Consider the following 14914-nt stretch of genomic DNA (forward strand, 5'->3'; position numbering starts at 1 on the left):
CCTCCCAGGTTTGTGTCATCAGCAAACTTGCTGATGGTGCACTATCCCTTCATCCAGGTAATCAATGAATATATTGAACAGGACTGGACCCTGCTGGTGCTGCTTTCTGAGACTAAGATTCTCATGGTTATCAGAACACATGGTTGAAAAATTTCCAAAAGAGTTTCTCATCTGAGCATTCTGGTTCCACAAAAATGAAACATCATTTCCCAAGGAAAACATTCTTTAGGAACAAGTTGGTTCCTCTGCATTTTTGATGGAAGCCAGGCAGGCAGAGAGGCTTCCCTCCTACACCTTGCCTGCCAGCTGGCATTATGGGGGTGAATGGGCAGCATGCCCGTCTCACTGGACTTCATGGTTTTCAGGGATGTCCAGTTACCCTCTTTTCTACCTGGCAGGCTGCTCCAATTCCCTGGCTTCCTGGCTAGCTTCCTGCCTGGGTATCCAAATCCCTGTACGAAAGTTCTTGAAACATGCTCTATGTGGTCTCAAAACAATCATTACGTTTTATGCAGTAAAGTTATGCAGTAAAGCGAAGTTGTTTTTTTTTTTTTCTAAAGAGAAAAACAGAAATAAAAAAAATAGAAAATTGTCAACAGAACCAAAATTGCACTTCCATTACCTCTTTAGCTTTCACAGCAGTCTCTGTACAAAGAAAAGGGACTACCATGGCAACATTACTTGTATTAGCAAATCTAAAGGACTATATAAGCCATTCTTCCCTCACTTAGTCTATTCAGTCCATTTTTTTTCACTGAAAAAGAAAAATAAGGTTTCAAAAAGTGACTCTGAAATGTTGAAAAGGTTTAGGACAATCTCTTCTAGGTTTTGAGACAGTGTTATCATTAGTAAAACTAATACATTTAGAAATATTTTTTAGGAGATTTGTTTTATTTGTTGAGTGTTATAATTTTTATATATATCTAAATAAATGCATGCACACACACACATAGATACATACGTACAAACAATGAAGCTCCTAGGCCAGTGGGCTTGGGTGAAGGACCCCGATGAAGCTGCTCAGGACAATTAAGGACTGTTAGTGCACTTAGGGCCCTGAAAAACAAAAGTCTCATCCCAGGGATGTTGCCAAAGGGCTGTTTTGTGGGGTCTCCTACAAGCCATCTTTCCACCCTGGTCTTTGGCATGTCTCATGACAGAGGTCTCACACTGGGCCAGGGCCAAGACACAGAGAAATCTGAGACTCCATGGAACAGTGAGGCTAAATAGAGGCTTTCAAAGTAAAAGGAGAGCTGTGACGGGAACACTCCCCAAAGCAGCCTTTGCACATAGGCCTTCTTATGGCTCTGTGGTTTAAGCATCTGACATGGGATAGACCTTTACCTGCTGGTCAGGTTTTTTTTCTCTTCTGTATAACTGTTGTTGAAATTTAAAAGGTTGCCTTATTTTATCAAGGGAGATGGAAGAGTTTTAATAGGGGAGAGATTAAATTTTCCAGGTACCTATCAGAGTCTGCAGATAAACATATTCTCCTGTCTTCTGGACTTACATATGCCTGGGTACTTGATTTTACTGGTTTTCTTTGCAGTAGCTCCTATGGTGCTACGTTTTGGATTTGTGACAAAACCAGGGTTGATAACATAGCAATGTTTTAGCTATTGCTGAGCAGTGCTTACACAGCGTGAAAGTCTTTTCTGTTTCTCATGCTGCCCAACCAGCAAGTAGGATGGGGGTGCACAAGAACCTGGGAGGAGACACAGCCAGGACATCTGACTCCAGCCAACCAAAAGGATATTCCATACCACATGCCATTGTGTTCAGCAATAAAAGCTGAGGAAAGAAGTAGGAAAGGTGGATGTTTGGAGTTAATGGCTTTTGTCTTCCAAAGTCACCATTATACATGACGAAGACCTGTTTTCCCAGAAACAGAGCCCCTCAGAGCCTGCTGATGGGATGTAGTGATTGAATTATTTTCCTTTGCTTGCACACGCAGCTTTTGCTTTACCTATCAAACTGCCTTTATCTCAACCCAAGAGTTTTACCTTTACTCATCCTACTGTAGGGGTGTGAGCAAGCGGCTGTGTGTGGCTTACTTGCCTTCTGGGGTTAACCCACAACATGTGTGTATCCACTTGAGCAGTCATGCTTCAGCTGTTTTACTTGTAGCCACTCTTCTTGTCTCCTAATCAAGCTTTCTGGATGTCTTAACAACGTATCCCAGAGCTGACACACTTATGATTTTGAATTTAAATAATACAATAAGGGCAGGGTATGGATTCAAGACAAATTTATCGTATCTTTGTGTATGAGACACTGGGCTGGTAAGAGCTTTAAGAGTGAATTGCCCACACATTTTCTTGAAGTAAGCACATAAAAATCAAGAAACACATTTTGAATCTCTTAAGATACATATTATTAGAACAGAAATTAAAGTAATGATTTCTTAAAAGACAAATCCTTGGTCTCATGAGTGAGAATTAAAATACAAGATTCATTTAAAAATATGCCCTCTACCTTTTATTGCCCATGCCTATTGATCTGACTTAGTCTTGTTTTAAGATCAATACCATGACTTTTCAGTTTTTAGGAAATCCAAAATGTTTCCCATGAATTCAAGATCTCTACTCTTTTCTTAATGCTAATGTTTGGCTTGGATTTTGCTTAGACGTGATTCTGAGCACTCCTAGATGTACCTGCTCAACTACTGCAAACTAATATCTTTTGAAACCCTGACCATTCTGTCATTCTGTGAAACCAGAGTGCAGAAGCTAGGATTGGGACAAGCAGCCTGTCTCTGTTGTTTAATGACATCCTTTCCACAAAAGTAACATGCAATGCATACAAAGAATCTCTAAACAAACCAATAAGTTATAATATTCATCACACTTTGAATTTCAACTCCCTTCCCTTCGCTGAAAACTCCCCAGGCTTGTTCTCTACTGAGCAAAGAAGAAGATATCAGATGGCTGTTTCTGGATGGTTTGAGTAGCAGCAGTCTCAGACATTTGTCTAAGAATGTGCCATTTGTCATTGCTAGTTAGCCTCCAGGCGAAGCTATATACGAACTTTAGAATGCCTCTACTAGTTCAGAGCAAAGGTCCATTTAGTCCAGTGGCCAGCAATGAATGCTTGGGAAGAACATTACACCACAGAATCTGTCTAGTGACACTCCCCTAGGGCACACTTCTACTCTAGGTAATTTGCCTCAGAGTTTAGGGGCTACAAATCTACGCTGTTTTAGGCAATAGTGTCAATCAACCAACGTAAGAGCCATGATATTAGAGTAAAAACTGAATTCTGAGTTTTTTTCTGCTTTTCCCAATGTGCCCATTTCTCTGAAAGCAATGCTGATAGGTAGACACTTGGTGCAATCTTGTAGTCTCTGCGTAGGCTGTTACATCCGGGGAGCTGAGCCTTGGGCTCCAAGCTATCTTATGGAGAAATGGATGAGGTGACTACCTGAGCACTGTGGTAATAGATACATGCCTGCCCCAAAACATCGTTTTAGGAATTGACCTCTCTCCTTTGACTGGGTGCCAAGAACCGTCCTGTTAAAGACCTTTTTACACCCTCTGTAAGACTTCTTTTTTCTTTTGATTCACCTTGCACTTTTCTAAGTACTTCTCCCTTCCCATAAGAAAGGTGGATTACTCTGATCCTTCCTGCTTACATATTTACTGTTGATTGTCTCAATCCAATGAAAATTACCAAGGTTAAGACAAGGGATATAAAGGGGCAAGTAAGTTCATTTTATGAAGGAGGAAGAGGATAATATCTGAAATACACTGTTGGAATCATTTCACTTGATCAGTCCAAATTCTACCAAATTAGCAGACGGCAAGAGCATTCTAAATGAGTGCAAATCTGTCCTTTGTGCTTTTATGGTCCCAGGAACACAATATTTATTCTGATGGCAATTATCTTGAAAAATTACTGGGAATAGAGATAATGTATTATACCTGGTACAGAGCAAAACTCAAGGCCCAGAAGAAGAATATGAATTTTAGAATCTCTGGCTCTGACGGACCTTTAGAATAAAGTCTGACGTGATGCTAAATCTGCAGTCCTTGTCCACGTTTACTTTTTACAAAATCAAAGAGGACAAGAGAATAAAGTAACTCCAAGAGATACATGGAAATAATGTTAGAATCATAAATTGGATATATGATCAGTATTTTCTATAACACCAGAACAAATTTTTTCTCTACATTTATACAAAAAGAATCCTGAATTATTTTAAATTGCAGATAATTTACAAAGAAATTTGCAAATTTGTTGCATTGGGTCCTCTTTTGTTTAACTTTGTCTTCTGTCTTAAACTTTCACAGATTCAAATGTCCTAGAGTATGACATGACACTCATACCTGATAGAAAATGCTGATGCTGAGCTTTTTGTGTTTCTGTCTTTCCTTCAGATACAGACAGTTGGAAGACTTTGATGCTCATAAAAATCTGTATCTCATAAATATCCCCCCGCCCCCGCCTTCAGCCTGCAGAAGAGAAGGCTCTGGGGAGATCTTATTGCTGCCTTCCAGTACCTAAAGGGGGCCTACAGGAGAGCTGGGGAAGGACTTTTTACTAGGGCGGGTAGTGATAGGATGAGGGGGAATGGCTATAAACGGGAAGAGGGCAGGTTTAGATTAAACATTAGGAAGAAGTTTTTCACTCTGAGGGTGGTAAATCACTGGAACAGGTCGCCCAGAGAGGTTGCTGAGGCCCCATCCCTGGAGGTGTTCAAGGCCAGGCTGGACGTGGCCTTGGGCAACCTGGTCTAGTGGGAGGTGTCCCTGTCTATGGCAGGGGGGGTTGGAACTCAATGATCTTCAAGGTCCTTTCCAACCTAAACCATTCTATGATTTTATGATTCTATGATCTTCTCTGTTATTTGCTTTCTCATCTGCAGTACCACAGTACATAGCTAAGGTAACCCAATGGAAATCACTGAAGTTACATGAATGCTACACAGGCATTGATTAGGAGAAAGAAGATCGTCTTCCTAAATAAAGGAAACTAATTTAAACTGAAGTGGAGATTCTGAAGATATATCAAAGAATAACTGGAAAAAACACTTAATGCTGTAAATCTATAAAAACAAGGAATTAGATGCCCAGAAATTCGAAAGTAAGGTGACATTTAAAAGGTAGCTAAACATTTTAAAGATGTAAAGAGCATAGCTTATACTGCTAAATGCACTAATGCAATTGAATAATTGAGTAATGCCTTGTTAGATAAGACTACTTATTATGCACTTGCTCAATTCTGTATTCTTTTCTTTGTGTGGGGGTTTGGTTTGGTTTGGTTTCTTGCTTTTATAATGTTTGATTTTAAGTCTGAAAGAGCTGAATAGCCTCATTGTAGCAATTTAAAAAAAAAAATCATTCAGCATACCCTTTGAGATGTTCATGTTAGCGAAGGAATTCTTGATGGTCAGTTTAATCAATTCTTCATAAGACCAGGTAAGGTGATGAATATGGGATCTAATAAAGTAATGAGATGACTACTATTAGCTAGATCTGGTGCTGTATCCAAATTCTGTACTTTGAAAGGTCTAGCACCCTACTGCTGATACAAAATTGGACAGCTGAAAGAGAACTTAAAATTGCTTCTTCCCAAGCCCACCAGAAGAATAGCTTTATGGATTTTATCACTGAAATGCACAGCAATGCATTAGTACCATGAAAACACAGAAGAGACTTTTATAACTACTTTAAATTGTTAGTATATGCAAAGGAATTAGGAGAAAAATCCTGTATGCACAGAAGCTGACCTACTTACATTTAGTGGTCTATGTTAAATATAAAAAAAACACATCCTGCTGAATTGGGAAGTAATAGCACCTCTTCTAAACTATTTTTCATTTATTCGTGCTGAGACTATTCTCTTCCAGCATGTTAATGTTTGATACTGCAATTTTTGTAACACAGATGGCTCCTAAGTATTGCAGTAAGTTACATGGAAAACAGAGAGAGAGGAAAAACAGAAACAGAACATAACATTGGAGGAAAGGTCAAACTTTTAAAATAGGATCAAGAGTTGGAAATATTCATTTATGGATACTATTTGGGAGTTAAAGATTTCAGAATGAAAGCTTGTGTTGCAGAGTTGTTATCGTGACAGGTTGTCATGATGACCAAAGATAAATTGGTGGGCCATGCAACTGAAGGAGGTAACATTAACATGATGTCATCATTGTTGCAGACTGCCACAACTACAGAAGTCTATATTTCTAGCCCACTGAATTTGGCAGTGGTTCACAGATACTAGCAGTTCCTCAAGGAGAAAAAGTTATGAGCATGGACAATGAAGGTTAAGAAGGAAGATCAGGTTATAAAAACTGCAAATATAAGGTCAAAGGGTTAAGAAAACATGGAAGTTAAAATATTTTCACTGAATCTTAAACAACATGCCCTACACTGTGATTTGATTGTGAGAGACAAATAGTAAGAATGTGATCGTTTTGAATGATCAAAAACATTCAAACTAAAAGAACTATGTACAATCATTTTACTTAGAGTCATCTTCATTTCATCTAAGGATACAAGTGCTCCTTCCTAGTCTGCTCAGAGCTGACTCCAGTGCACTATGAGTTCCTTGTTCCTCCTGCCTTCGTCAGATGGATGTAGCTGCTGCAGTTCCTTTCTGCAAATTCAGCCAATAACAAGGCTGAATAGGTACTAAAGAGAAACTCAGCTTGATCCCTCACCTCTGGCTGGTGAGGATAGAGGTTCACTAGTAAAGAATGCACACACCTTCACTCTCCAGAACAAACCACATTTATGTATCACACAAATAATCACACTGCTTTAAGCCCGTATAATGCTAAGGCACTTACCCAGTCATCATGTCAGACCTTGAATATTTCCAGGTGCTGGTGTCTTCCTGCTCATCAGTTAGTCCACACTTGAAGTTTGCCAGCAACTAAGAAACTCTGATTTTGGGTTGGATTCACCTCCCAAATCAGACACATAAAGCTGCTTGAACATAAACTTCTAGTAACGTTATACCATTGCTTACTATGCTTTGACTGACAACCATTTATCCAGAATCATGTGAGCAGGATATCACTGTGTTCAGAAACTTGTGTTTGGGCAACTGAGTCATTCTGCTAAATTTAGGTATCTACAACATAAAAAATCACATGTGGGCTAGGTGTTTAAGCTCCTGCTACAGTCAATAGCCATCTAGTCAATACAGTCAATGGAGACAGAGCTATTCAGCTCTCTCAAAGCAGATACCTATTTTAGGAAGAGATAAATAGATCCCTAGACTCCATTGACTGTACTGGCTACTGGCTACTGACAGAATATGGCTACATCTTCATTGAGACTGTGACAGGAGCTTAGACATGTAGTTATTACAGGAATTTAGATGTCTGAATCTGAAGCTAAATTCTATGCTTAAAAACACTTGCAAATGTATTTATTTTTTAATAAACTACTGATCTGTGGGGCTTTTTAAGCAAAAATTTGGCCTGAATGTGCTGTCCTTTCATATTTTGAATAAACGTTACTATAACATATTGAACAAGGTATGAATGCAAAAGAGATTTAAATGAGTTTCATAGCAAGTATTACTTTAAAGTCTCTATTTTTTAGACTATTTTATGCTAGTCAAAAATTGTGTATGTATACCTATTCTGAATTTGGTATTTATGGGTCTAGAAGCATTTTGGGTCTGAATTATTGTCCTGGTTTGAGGTAAAACAGAACCAATTTTGGTCAGTAACTTCGCTTCTTAGCTGGGCCTCTCTAACAACTGAAATTAACAGCATGTTGTGCAGACAATGTTCACTCTCTCAGGGTGATAAGACCTATGTTTATAGCTGATGCCCAGGCATGGTATGCAGATAGGACCTTGCTTATACTTATTGCTATAACAACCAAGGCCAACCAACTTTGTTATTTGCCCCGTTGGAGGGTCGGAAGCGGAAAAGCGTAGTGGGGTCCCACCTGCAAGGAGGAGCGGACAGGACAGGTGACCCAAAACTGACCAACGAGGGTATTCCATCCCATCTGCCTCATGCTCAGTATAAAGGCTGAGGGATCGAAAGGTCAGCTCTCTTCCTGCAATGGCCGACGTCTGAGGAGGACTCTGTTCGTCTGCCTGCGATCCTGATCCTGAATGCAGATCCGGAATCCAGTTCCCGTCCGTCACTGAGTCCAGCCTGGGACTGCCCCAGTGCCAGCCGGTGTCATGATTGTCATCTCGGGAGCTTGATAAGGTTTTGTATATATTTCATTATTTCTTTTTTATTTTATTATTAATATTTCATTAAAGTAGTTTAGTTCCTTCTAAACTCGTAAGTCTCTTTTTCCTCCTCTGCCCCTCTCTCTGAAGAGGGGTAGAGGAGAGCATCTGTCGGTCCCATCTGGGGTCCCCCAGGTCCCCAGTAGCCAATTTGGCCTAAACCACGACAGATTAAGTATCAAACTTTGATGGTAAACATGAATTAAATATTGTTAATTTTTCTAAATTTGTATTTTCTAGAATACAAAGTGCCAGGAAAACTTGTTTGCCCAGAACTTTCTTTTTGCTCCTGTCATAAACAAGCTTCCTTGGATTTTATTTTATTTTTCATATTTGTGTGTTTGATACAATTAATAATAATAAGTGCATCTAATCTTCTAAAACTACTGCTTTTGACATAGATGAAAATTAGATAATTCTGTGGAATACTAGCTATAACAAAGTGCAATATGAATACAAACTATGAAATCATATGCTATTATTACTCCATTTCAAGTTTCACTATGCTGCTTTCGATAACCACTCTGTAATCGGGGGCATATTTCATGTCGCTGCTTGATCACGGTCTTTAGTCTCAGTCAATATAGCTGTCTTGAACTGGACTATCCCTTTTTTATTTATACTGTAACTAATTATAAAACTAATATATGTGTCTTGGTTTCATTTGGAATCTTCAAGGAAGCTTCAAGTAGCTTAGATGATTGTGATAACAATAGCAGTGGAGAAATAATTCAAACCATACTTAAACCAACTGGACTATAGTGTGTGGGACCAGGTGGCATGCATACAAGGATGCTGAAGGGTCTGGCTAGTTCCACTATGATTCCACTGTCTGTCACCTTTGAAAGGTCATGGCAACTGGACATGTTCTGAGTGAGTGCAGAGACAAACATCACACCTACCCTCAAGAAGGAGAAGAAGAATCTAGGCAGCCTGATCAACCTCCCTTCAGTCTCTGCAAAGGTTATGGTGCAGAACTTCCCTGACACTTTTTCCAACCACAAAAAGCAGATGATTGCCACAGTGCAAGTCAACTATTCACTGAGCTGTATTAGAAGGGATATAGCCACCAGCCTGAAGAGATTCTTCCTCTCCATTTCAGATGTCATCTACCTCTTCCCCTTTACATGTGAAGCCACAACTGGATAGCTACATATGGTATTGTGCTCCTCAGTAAAAGAAAATCATTGATATAATGGAGAAATTCAAGCTGGTCAGGGGCTAGATTTGTTCAGCCTGGAGAGAGAAGGATAAGGAAGATCTCATTTCTGCCTACAACTACCTAAAAGGAGGGTGTAGAAAAGATCAGTGGTTAGAGGTGTGCAGTAGAAGGATGAGAGACAACAGACACAAGTAAGAAAGCAGAGAAGTCTGGCTCAATAAAAGGAAAAAATAATTTGCTATAAGAGTGTTAAAACATTTGAACTGTTGACCAGAGATATAGTGGAACCTCTATCCTTGGGGACACTCAAAGCTTGACTGGACATGGCCCGAGCTGTTTTGAGCAGGAAGTTGGACCAGGTGGCCTCTGGATGTCCCTTCCAAACTATGTGATTCTGATGCTATTATTTTGAGTTCAATTTTTGTGTTCCTTAAAGCAATGAGGTAAAACCAGAACTCGATTCTCATGTTTAATGCAGAATTTTGTCATGAAAAAGATGCTGAATTTCTACTTCTCCTTTTTTTTTTTCTTTTTTTTTTCTTTTTTCTAAAGGACAAAAGAATGCCTTTATTAGACCAACGAGTATCAGCTGGAAAAGAAACAAGCTTTATGCATATAAGTCTGCCTTCATATTATAAGCTACATCAGGCTGTGTGCCAGGGCTTTGATTTTCAAATCTTCTAGAACGGACATCTACTGAAGAATGATATAACTTCAACAAGGCTATGTAAGAGAAGATACTTGTTCCTCTCTATTGAAGCAAGAATTTGGAAAGCATGTAAGTCTCACTGTTACAGAGTTGAGATGTGGGCAAAGTGCACATTTTAGAATTCAATACTTTTCTCAGCTTCTCTAGACTAAACATAACCTTAGTTGGTCTAATAAAAGGTATTACTTTTCTCTCATACCCTTGTATTATTTCTAACTTTAACCCATCAAGTTATTGCAATACTGTCATTGCTCCTGTTGTATCTGGTAGATGCAACAGACAAATGCAGCTGACTGAAATTCAAAGCGAAACTTCAGTGGTTTGAAATCGACAGCATCTATAATCACTGACTGAATGAAGAATGAGTTAGGACTTCAGAACTTTTGGTTTTAGTATCGTGATATACAGTCACAAGAGACTTAATGATGAGAAGCTCTGTTGTTATTAGATCATTATTAAATCTAATTAATAATCCAGATGTTAAATCAGGTTTTCATCCTTATTTTATTATTATTATAAATCCTAATGTTACTTAGCATGCAGTTGCTTCCACAGCATCTGGGAAACATTATTAAATTTTGAAAAGGGAGAAGAGCTGTACTTATGAGGAAGGAAGTGTGCTTTGTTTTTTAGAAGCAAGACATAGGGTCTCTCCTTTTTACTGGGAATAGTTTATTTACACCAACTTTTTAAAAATGTTGTTAAAAACATACTTCCAGGGAGTTAATCTAATGAAGTATTATACAAATTTGGTTTATAGGAAAGAAATCCTTTATACAAATAAATGCCTCTCTATTTGGCCACTTTTATGAAAAATCACTTAGTAAAAGTGGACTACAAGAATAAAGAAAGGGAAAGAAAGATATGTTAATGAAAGTAGTCTGAAAATATAGGATATAACACACACAAAAAGGAAGCAGAAAGTCCATACTGAGCTTTCGCAATTTTGTTTTACTCATCATCTGATAAATATGAAAATGTCTATTTTATGGAGTCTATAAATTCAATTAATTTTTCCATTGACATTAAAATCTGCAGCAGGTCTACCATGTGATGTGTACACCGGAGACATGAAGCTGTATAATTAAGTATGAACAGTTCTTGAACAGAAGTTTAGTGAGTTCAGGCAAAAAGACTGAGCATCAAATGGAATGGAAAATTCTATTATTTTGTATTGGGTTTTGAGTAAAGAGCTTCTACCTACAGTTAAGTTTAGAGGCTAGGTGTCATCTTTATACCACTCATCATCTCATTAATTCATTTCTCGGAGAGATCTGTTCTTTTTTACTACTTTACTCCCTGGATGCAACCACACTGCAGGAGGTTGCTGTTAGTGATGTGGAACATGTAGCTTTGTTAGACAATTTCTTTAAAAAATTCTGATGTCACAGGAACACAGAGATAAGCTTTATAAGTAAGTGATCCAAGCACCAGCTTCATGTTTTACCCTTAACAGGCCTCCATTCACACTGAAAACACCTCATTCACATTGAAACACCTGAGCCGGCTAAGGAAGAGGAAAGAACGGTTAAAGGTTGTAAAAGCACAACAAAAATCAATCTGCAGTTTCTAATTTAATTACTAGACAGAAAGGAATTGTTCCTCTAAACCTAGGCATATTCCTGGTGAAGTATGGAGGAAAAGGCAGAGGTAGAGCAAAGACAGTGTTATCTCTGCTTTCTGCTTCATTATGTGAAAATATAGGTATATCTCATTTGTTCTGACTTCAGAGAAAATATATTAAAATTTGCAGAGTTTGAAACAATTGTTCTTAGTTCCGAACTATTCCATTCACTTGAAAAATTGCCAGCATTCCAACCTGCCAGTATTCTCAATCCAAAAGTGATAGCCTGACAGTGATATCCTGAATATACTGTTCTTAGGATCTTAATTTTCTCTTCATACACAGAGTCCCCACAATCTGCACAATATCCCCAGAGCAGATACACTTTGAAATAGAGAGGGCTGTTAACTGTTTCAAAGGCCACTGTAGTACGGAAGAAATGAGATGTGCCGTATTATTTTTGGGTGTATATTAATTTTCCCAAAACATTCGGGCAGAAGGTCAAGGGAAGGTGAGGTCATTAAGATAAATGAGTCCTTGATAACATACAGCAAGGCTGGACACAGGGATGGATTAGGACTCAGCCTTGGATAATCTGTGCTCACTAAGGATTACCATATAGTTTCCCCCTGTTGCGGATGATATCCAACCTTCTACAACAACTCCTTTGGAGACTGTTTCCCCTGTCTTGGTGGGTGTTTTCATGCGCATCTTACTGTTTTTTCCTATTCTAATCCCCTGCAATTTTAAATACATTAAATACATTTAAATACATTCTTTGGAGACTGGATGTTGAATTTCATAGGATGTATTTCCAGAGTGGAAGGCTTTTGAACATTATCCTACGCTGGATACTATCTTTTCGTGCAGGAAACATTTTTCTAGTAAATATTTGTTAGGACATTTTCTGTTTGAATAAAATAAAAGATTGTACCATGTAATTTCCAATGTGAAATGGCTAAAGAATGGAAGAAAATATTTTTCAGCATTTTCAGTGTTATACTTTCTATAATATTTTCTAAATGAAACTTTAATTTTCCCCAGTGTGTAGACAATTACAGATTTCTGTGGTTTCATTTGAAACATAGAATACGTGCAGTTTAGAATCAGTTTAAAATCTTAAAACTTATTGGTGTATAGAGGGAGGATTCTGAATTTTAGTCAGATGAGTACAGTGTTCTTTTACTGGGTGAATTCTTCAGACCCAACAAAACCAAAAGCCTAACGACTTACATAACAATATGCACTCAAACCCCTTTCTATCTTGAGGCAAGGAATATCTGCAAATTTTTGTTGTGCTTTTATTATTTTTTTTAAATATAGGATATATTTGGATTTGTAAATTTAGACTCTAATGCATGTTAGAGGCTGAAGTGCCTCTATGCAAATGCACGGAGCATGGGGAACAAACAGGAGGAGCTAGAGATGTTTGCACATCTCCAAGGCTATGATCTCATTGGTATCGTAGAAACATGGTGGGATGACTCCTATGACTGGAGTGTTGCCATGGAAGGTTACAGGCTCTTCAGGAGAGACCGGCAAGGGAAACAAGGAGGCGGTGTTGCCTTTTATGTTAACGAGCAGCTGGAATGCATGGAGCTCAGCCTAGGGATGGATAAAGAGCTGACTGAGAGCCTATGGGTCAGGATTAAAGGAAAATCAGGAGCAGGGGACATTACAGTGGGGGTCTGCTACAGGCCACCCGACCAAGAAGACCAAGCGGATGAAGTCCTCTGTAGACACATAGGGACAGCATCACGTTCACAGACCCTGGTCCTCATGGGTGATTTCAACCACCCAGGCATAGGCAATCCAGGAGGTTCTTGGATTGCATTGAGGACAACTTCCTTCTCCAAGTGGTTGAGGAGCCAATGAGGAGAGGAGCTATGCTGGACCTTGTTCTTACCAACAAGGAGGGGCTGGTAGGCAGTGTCAAACTCAAGGGCAGCTTGGGCTGTAGCAACCATGAAATGGGGGAGTTCGAGATCCTCGAGGCAGCGAGGAAAGTGCGCCACAAACTGACCACTCTGGACTTCAGGAGAGCTGACTTTGGCCTCTTGAGGAATCTGCTTGGTATGGTGCCACGGGATGAAGCGCTGGAGGGAAGAGGGGCCCAAGAAAGCTGATTAATATTCAAGGACCACATCTTCCAAGCTCAGGAGTGATGCATCCCTACAAAGAGGAAAGCAGGCAGAAACGCTGGGCGGCCTGCATGGATGCACAAGGAGGTCCTGGACATGGCCAAGAGTAAAAAGGAGGCCTATAGGGAGTAGAAACAGGGGCGGGTAGCCTGGGAGGAATACAGAGGAATTGTTCAAGCAGCCAGGGCTCGAGTCAGACAAGCTAAAGCCCAGATAGAACTAAATCTGGCCAGGGACATTAAGATAAAGAAAAAATCCTTCTTTATGCATGTCAATGAGAAAAGAAAGACTACGGAAGATGTGGGCCCTCTCTGGAAGGAAACGCAAAAACTAGTTACCCGGGACAGAGACAGAGCTGAGGTCTTCAATGACTTTTTTGCCTCAGTCTTCACTGGCAAGGACTGCAGCCGCACTGCCCATGGCGCAGAATGCAAAGGTGAGGATTGGGAAAATGAAGAACCACCCACTGTAGGTGAAGATCAAGTGTGAGATCACCTGAGGAACCTGAAAGTGCACAAGTCCATGGGACCTGATGAGATGCATCTGTGGGTCCTGAGGGAACTGGCAGATGAAGTCGCTAAGCCACTAGCCATCATATTTGAGAAGTCATGGTGGTCTGGCGAGGTTTCTGCTGACTGGAAAAGGGGAAACATAACCCCTATTTTCAAAAAGAGAAAGAAGGAAGACCTGGGGAACTACAGGCCAGTCAGTCTCACCTCTGTGCCTGGCAAGATCATGGAGCAGATCCTCCTGGAAACTCTGCTAAGGCACATAGAAAACAAGGAGGTGATTGGTGACAGCCAGCACGGCTTCACCAAGGGCAAGTCATGCCTGACAAACTTCGTGGCCTTCTACGAAAGGGTTGCTGAGGCAGTGGACAAGGAAAGATCAATTGATGTCATCTACTTGGACTTGTGCAAAGTGTTTGACACCATGCCACACGATATCTTGGTCTCTAAATTGTAGAGACATGGATTTGACAAATGGACCACTCAGTGGATAAAGAACTGGCTGGGCGGTTGCACTCAAAGAGTTGTGGTCAACGGCTCGATGTCCAAGTGGAGAGCAGTAATGAGTGGCATTCCTCAGGGGTCAGTACTGGGACCTGTACTGTTCAACATCTTTGTTGG

The sequence above is a fragment of the Charadrius vociferus genome, unplaced genomic scaffold, assembly GCF_000708025.1.
Source record: "Charadrius vociferus isolate BGI_N301 unplaced genomic scaffold, ASM70802v2 scaffold169, whole genome shotgun sequence".
NCBI lineage: Eukaryota > Metazoa > Chordata > Aves > Charadriiformes > Charadriidae > Charadrius > Charadrius vociferus.